The following is a 7,936-nucleotide window of genomic DNA, read 5'->3' on the forward strand; positions in this document are numbered from 1 at the left end:
TATTTTTCCTGTTAAAATGTTTATGAATTTGTGATAAATGGCTGTTTTTCATACATGTTCTGTTTTAACTACTGAATAATTGTTCAAGACCTCAGTAAAAAATAGAGTTATGTTGTAAACTGCTTAGATATACTAAAACATTACAGTGGCATTATAAAACACTGTCATTGTGGACATCCTTGAAACCTTGCCCGAGATGTTTAAAATTTGCTCAAAGAAAACAGTTTAGCCTATTATTGAAATTATTAAGTTTGGTTTTGTTTACTAGTTGCCCATGAAAAGAATGATCTTGATGTTATTTAAATAAATAGATGAGATATTTAAGGGTGAAATAAATATGTTAGATATTTAATAAATCAATGAATAATTTAACCTAGAAAAGAATAAAAATTTTTTCTCCTCTAAACTCATTATATACTCTGCATCTTTTCAAGATATATGAAAGGAAGAATCTCTTAGAATATCATGAAAATTTAATCAGATCCCTTGCAGGAACATTTAGAAACAATCGCTTTATGCTGTAATCACTTCCTTCAGTCCTGATCCTTGAGGTGTGTATGAGGTAACATTACTAATGTTCTTTGTCTTTTGGGAGGTATGTGTAATTATTCTGTGCCTCATTGGTCTATGAGTATATGCTCAACACTTTAATGAGAATTGCCCTTGCCTTGTCTGTACAATGCACTAAAAGAGAGTCAAATCCCCTTTCTGAACTTCAGGGACACATTTTTTGCCATGTATTATTCATTTTAAGTAAGTTAATGTCATTAGGAGACAGTTTCTGCCTTGTATGATAAAAGATTTTAAGTGAGGAGCAGTTAATTACTTATTGCCCATGCCCTGATGTGCTTTTCCATATGGCTTTTTTTTTGGCATACAAGTGACGAGAAGTCATCAGGGCAAAGTCATAAGCAGAACTTTTTATATTAAAACTTTAATGTACTAGTGCCCAAGGCACAAGCTAATTCCAGTTTTCTAGTTACAGAACCTGAGCGAATAATTTAGCATCTAGTGCTTCTCAATATGCTTATTTTAGTTCAACTTCTGTCTCTTAAATCAAACATAGAATTACCTCCCAAGTGCTTCAGTTGCATGTGTCAGTGACCTTGAAAGGAAAGTCTTAATAGCAGAACTCCTGCGTCCTCATGGGAAACATACTAAAACTTTTAAACTACAGCCGTGGGTCTAGTTTTGGTGTGATGAAATCCAAAATATGCGTAGTGGAAGGAATATTATGACATTTATTTTAGGTTATCTTGGATTATAGGAAAGAAAACAAAATGTTCTTTACCTTTCCTAATTATGAAGGTATGTGTTAACGATGTCCCTTGTTTGACAAATACTTGTTCTGGTTCCAGACTTGTCAATGAATACATGTAATAGTTATTGAAACTAAAAGAATCAAGAGTATGAGTCATTTAGCTCTAAAATGTCTCTATCAGAGAAGGTTGGGACCAGCCATCTTGTTGGGTGGGAGGGTTGTGAGTTGGCATCAGGCTGCCCTTATATAATAATCCCCTGTGTTTACTTTGTTGCTCTGCTCATTTGGGAGGGGTCTTGAGTGCCATGGGAAATTTGGTCTAGAGGTTCTCGTACACTTAGCCCTTGGTACTGTCACTTCATCTTAAAATATTAGAACTAGAAAAGACTTCAAAATAATTTAAGATTAGCTGTTTCATTTTATAGTTGAGAAAACCGAGGGCAAGAAGTTACAGTGATTCAGTCAAGCATACAGTTTAATTCTTTATGCTTTAATGCTATTAAAATACCTCTTAATTTCATGCATGCATCATTCTAACTATTCCTAAGTAGGTATCAGAAAAGCACAATCAAGTCACAATTTTTATTTTTCTTTATTAGACTATTGGAGACACTTTCTCTGAACTGGATTCAAGAATGTGATTACCAAGGAAGCTGGTATCAACATAATGTGTTTTTAGGGATGAAATTGGATCTAATTTAAACACAAATGTGAGATGTATTTCAGTTTCATAGTTTACATATTGTGTATTACTGAAGTTGATCTGCCATGTAAAAGGAAATTTGTGCTTGAGAAAGAGATTTTCTGGACTTGTCATAATTTTATGATGCTTAATGGTAGCATTCTTTTTTATTAATGGAAAAGGATACTTATCTGTAATCTTATTTGCCTTACACTGTGGTTATAATTTTATTTAAAAAATGAGACTTTGCATATTTTCATTTTAGAAAGAGATGTTTGGCAAGAAGATAGGAAAAAATAGAGAAAGAAACTCAATATATTACTAATGAAATAAAACTTGCCAAGAAATCAAGGCCAAGCCCAATTCAGTAGTGATTAAATAGCAATTATAATTTTAGAGCTATTAAGACAACAGTGTGAAGTGATTTAGTTTCAATTCAGTCCCAAGGAGGGACAGATGCACATTATAACAACAGATGCAGTCACTCCACTGACTAATACTCTGGAGTGTAAATCAGAAGAGCTGAGTCTGTGTTCAGCTTTATCAATAATTTTGCTGAGCTCCTAGTTCGAGTCACAAATTTTAATCTATAGCTGTTATTGCAATTCTTGCCTTTTTCTTGTAGAGAGATTTTGATGGTTAATGACTTCTGCAAGGGGGTGCTCAGTAAAGTTAAACAATGCTTTGCATGCTTTTAATGCATTTGACTGCATTAATGCATTTGACAAGAGCTGAAAAATGTGTGTCATTAATAAGTGTTATGACACTTCAATAGTTTGGCAGAGTGGAGTAACTATTACAGGGCTTAAAATTATTGGTTTCTCAAGGACTAATGATTTAAGCCAGTATCACAAACAAAAGATCTTCTTTCTCATTTTCTTATTTCTTTACATGTTTCCACTGTACAAATCTCTCTTTTTCTTATTACCATCTATCACCCAATCCTTGATATCTCCTAAGTCTGTCTGCAGCCTAGCCTTGCTGGGAAGCTTCAAGCTCTCTTTCTACCTGCCAACTGAATCTTTCCAAGTGGATGTCTCACAGGCACTTCAAATTCACCACATATTTAAACTAAGTCTGTCACCTTTCTCATAAAATATCTTTCTTTCACTCAGAGGCTGATTACTCATGCTAGGGAATTGAGAATTACATTTGCTACCTTCCCCTTTCATAGCTCATGGTCAAGACATTGGGAAGCAACCATCCACTGTTCGTCTACATTGCTGATAGCCATGTATAGGTCCTTACTGTTTTCTGTGTTAGATTAATGCCATTGAACAGGTTGGGAAGGGAGCTAGATGTTGTGGAAAGAACGAGGGCCCTGGCACCCAATAGACATGGATGTTTGAAGACTCAGTTCTGCCTCTTACTAGCTGTGTTTGTTTGAGCAGATCATTTAAATTTGTTGATCTTGAGCATATGCACCATATGACGGCAAGTAGTTACACAAAGTTTTGTTAAAGATTATATATTATGCACACACACACACATACATACATATATACATATATGTATATGTTCAGTGGCTGATGGATTTAGGATTTAAATAATCTGCAGTGATAGCCTTACAGTATACTATCTTTCAGTGAATCTGGGTTATCTCACCGTTAGCTCAAGAAGCCTTTCTACTGCTGCTGTAGCAGGATTCTCACCCAGAGTCATGACACTGAGGCCTTTTAATTTCCAGGAAGCAACTTTATTCATGCCAGCATCGCTCAGTTGGGTTAGTACCCGAAGAACTGAGCCCTGAATGTCATGTGGCATAGTTTTTTATACATTTTCTATTTCTTTTTCTTCCATATATGGTAACACACACAAGCATGTAGTCTGATTAAGTAGTCTCAGTTTACAGGTCATGAGGGATGTTGTCACATTGGCACATAGCCAGGTTACCTTGAAGTTTTCTCTCCCTTTTATTCTCTCTCCTTAGGCTGGGGGACCCTACCACACTGCTAAGTTCCTTCTAAATCTTATGTCTAGCCAAGGCTTTCCTAACCTTAACAAGCTTTAGAACCTCCTTACCAGTGTGTATCCTAATGTCCAAGATTTTGGCTTCACTTCCCACCACTTCTAGAAGACAGGTCTTCTTCCCACCATTGGAGTCCACCAGGTGCCTCCATGTTCCTCAGTCTTGTTTGTTCTCTTTCTGAATTGTCCTTTCTCCATTTTCCTTCATACCAAGACTTCATGTCTAACTAGTATCTTCCTTTTGAAGCCTTCCGTGACTCCCACCACTTGTCATATGTAGACGTAATTGCTTCCGTTCTGGAAATTCTTTATCCTTTTGTTTACATAGCTAATTATTAGTTAACTTCTGTTGACTTTTATCATGTTCTTGATACTCTTGCAAGTGTTTTGTGTGTATGGACTTACGTACGCTTTATTAGACAGCACTGTTATAACACATATTCCAAAGCTGAGAAACTCAGGCACAGAGTAGTTAAGGACACTTGCCTGAGATCAAAAAGCTCCTTAGTGGTGGAGTTAGGCTTTGACCCAGGCAATCTGGCTCCTGTGCCTGTATGATTATCCACTTAACTCCTTAGTGCCTCGCAGTATTGAACACTGGATGAGCTTTCATGTACCCCGGTGTTATCCTTCACATGAAAGAAAGACCCCAGCCCCACGTGGTACATGCATTAGTTTAGCAATAACAAGTGCAGTTAGGGGCAATTAGGATGTGAGCCCTTTAGGAGTATGCAAGTGATAGCTGTTTGTAAATGATTTTCATTGTTAAAGTGCTTTTGAAGGGTAATTATCCATAATACCGCATAATCAACTTTATATTACTTAGGGAGTGATTCTTCATTTTTGTGACTTGCTTTTTTGTCATTTACTGCTTTCACCTCTGGCCCATCATTCCTGCTTTTTGCTAATTCTTCTGCTCATTAGCATGTCCAATGGTAGAAGAGAGAGGAGATGAATTCTAATCATTCATTTTGCTCCTCCTTGACGGCTGCTACAGTAGGGAAAGGTTAAACTATTGGACAATGTAATGCTTGGGGTTATAAGATGAAATTTTATGCACACATCCTTATTTTCCATTACCATCAATAACAATATTCATTTAAAATGTAAAAACCATGTTTTGAGTACTAGGTTTTGTGGATCACATTAACTGCTGTTTCAGGAGCCAGGAAAGATAAGCTTAATTTTATATTTTTGACTTTTTAAATAAAGGCCCAATCTGAGAAAACTCAGGAGGTACTTTTTGACAATGTACTTCAATTAACTTATCAGTGTACATAAATACATCCCTATAAAAATTCAGGCTTTAGAAAACTTTGTTCAGTTCTCATTTGCCGAGTATATCTAAACTCCTTGCTTTGGTATTTATATCTTCTCCAATATTATTCCTGCATTAATCTTCAGTTGAAGGTCCCCTTATCTTCCCCAAGAGCATCCTTCTGGCTACACTGAGGTAGTTCCTAACATTTGCGTGTGCCACAGGCCCTCTGCCATGCCTGCTGTACTCTTTGTCTCTTGTCTCTTTTGTGAGCTCTGTCTTTGAATCCAAACCAAGCAGCAATATCTCAAGGAAAGCATCTCTGGGAAACTGCCTTGTTCCTGTCTTGTCTCCCTACTATGGGCTCCTGCAATGCTTCTCACTTCTATTGCTGACACTCAGTTTTGATGCGTTATATTTTATCTCCTTTTCTGCCTATCCTGTCTTACTTACTGGTTTTATATAATAATGGTAATGCAAACTGTGACTTATTGAGCACTTTCTCAAAGTCAGACACTGCACTCAAGTTTTGACAAACTATCTCACTGATTGCTTACAGCTTTAGGAGGTAGGCATTAGAAAGGAGGTAATAGCGGCTCAGAGAGGTTAAGACACTTGCCCTCAATTCCACTGCTTATGAGTGGTGGAGGCATTGCTTTTTGCCATGATTTCTTTTGAGGTCATGTCTCTTGTATTTCTCTACCGTTTATTGTGAAGCATCAGTGAGATATGTCTCACAGCACCAGAACGCACAAAGGGGACCTTAATCATCTGTGGATAATCATAGTATCTCTTAGGCTACAAATAAAAAGTACGTGAGTGAATAGGAATAAAAACACCAAGTTGATACTTCTTTATTTGCCAGATTTAAAATATCTTTCTAATTATATAGCACCCTAAACAGCAATTTATTGATGGAGAAATGATATGAGAATACCATAGTTTTTTAACTTATTAGTGACTACATAATGGCAAGCGGGAACAGCACATTTTCTTTCTTTCTTTCTTTTTTATGTTTATTTATTTATTTTGGGAGAGACAGAGACAGCATGAGCAGGGTTGGGGCAGAGACGGAGACAAAGAGAATCCCAAGCAGGCTCTGCGCTGCCAGCGTAGAGCCCGACGTGGGGCTTGATCTCATGAATCATGAGATCAACCTGGGCTAACACCCAGAGTCCAACGCTTAGTTGAGTGAGCCACCCAAGTGCCCCAGGAACAGCACATTTTCTAACATTAGGTGGTCACTTAGAACATCACCATATTACATAAAACTTAGTTTTGAAAATGTTAAGTCATCAAATTGATATTATTGTTTTATTTCCATTTTCTGACATCATCAGTACATTTTGTAATGTCCTTTTTTCCTTTCTCTTTCAGATTTTGAGAATGTTCAACTTGAAAGATATGTTATTTTCCAGTGTTCATGAATATCTCCAACACTTTACAGTGATTCAGTTAATGGAGAGTACCTTGTAAAAGGTTGGTTGATTATTTAATAACCGTCTCTGAGTTTGACTATATATATAGCTAAATTTAGATTTTTAAAATATAATTGTTATACTTTCTGATTTCTCAATCAATATTATTCTCTTTTTAAGATAAAGACAAACAACCATAGGAATAAAATATGGTTACCACGTGCATACTTGAATGTTGATTTGAAAGGTACATCCACTTTTAAGGTGTCTACTGAAATAACATTCTTCTTTCTCGTAATAGATGGTTTATGACAAATTTCTTTTCTTTGATAGATAATGTAGACTATTTTGAGGGTATCTATTATATGTGTAATAAAAATTTATTCATGTCAGGGCGTCTGGGTGGCTCAGTCAGTTCAGTGTCCAACTCTTGATTTTGCCTTAGGTCATGATCTCACAGTTCATGGGTTTGAGCCCTGAGTCGGGCTCCAAGCTGATGGTGCAGAGCCCGCCTGGGGTTCTCTCTCTCCCTCTCTCTCTACCCCTCTCCTGCTCTCTCACTCTCTCAAAAATAAATAAACTTAAAAAAAAATCTATTCACATCTCTGTGGGTTGGTACAGCCAAAGCAGGAAGTAGTGCTCCGTGTCAGCAGTGCCTCTTCTGGTAACAAAGTTCCTGGGGAAAAAGTGGTTGAACATCAGGAGCGGGATTCTCTTTTCTCTTCTGGAATCTAGCAAGCCATTTTTATTACTACACTTTAAATCTTGTCAGGAAGTGAAATGTTTAGTTATCTTAATGTGGATTACAATATTTTTACTCTGGGAGGTTTTACGTGGTTATAATTAAACTTCAGTTCTCTCTACTGTGTGTATTTGGTCCAGGACATGTGCCTTTTGAGTGTTTGTTTGCTTAGAAAAAATGTATCTTCCTTTTTTCAATAAACTATAAAAATACAAATAAACTCTTTGAGTGCTTTTTTGAGGAATTGTTTTTAAATGTTCATTATCTCAAGTTCTATTTTATTTCAAGGAGTTAAATGAGATGTATTTCAGTTTGATTTTAGGTTGTTCAGTGAGCTGAGGCCCATGCCATCTAGTTGTATGATGGTTTATATGCCTTTTCAGTGACATCTTCTTCCCCTCCTTCAGAGGACAACCCATCTTGAGGAAGGATTGTGGCAGTGAAAACAAGATTTTCCTTTTTCCTTCATCTTCTGCCTTCACTTGGCTGATTTGATCTGTATAAGCTTTTCAAAACCCTAGCCTCATAGCCCTTGACCTTCCCAATTCAAAAATCTTGGAGTTCTGTTTATTATCTGTACTTGCCACTCAACATTTGCAATTTGCCA

At 36.6% G+C, this 7,936-nt stretch overlaps 1 long non-coding RNA gene across 1 annotated transcript; it reads left to right on the forward strand.

Moving 5' to 3' along the window:
- Window positions 1–444: 444 nt before the first annotated feature.
- Window positions 445–7,463, forward strand: LOC131516724 (uncharacterized). Its single transcript, XR_009264210.1, has 3 exons — window positions 445–551; window positions 1,861–1,971; window positions 6,547–7,463. It is a non-coding gene; the product is annotated as an uncharacterized LOC131516724 (long non-coding RNA).
- The last annotated feature ends 473 nt before the right edge of the window (window positions 7,464–7,936 follow it).

Source organism: Neofelis nebulosa, chromosome 1, assembly GCF_028018385.1.
Source record: "Neofelis nebulosa isolate mNeoNeb1 chromosome 1, mNeoNeb1.pri, whole genome shotgun sequence".
NCBI lineage: Eukaryota > Metazoa > Chordata > Mammalia > Carnivora > Felidae > Neofelis > Neofelis nebulosa.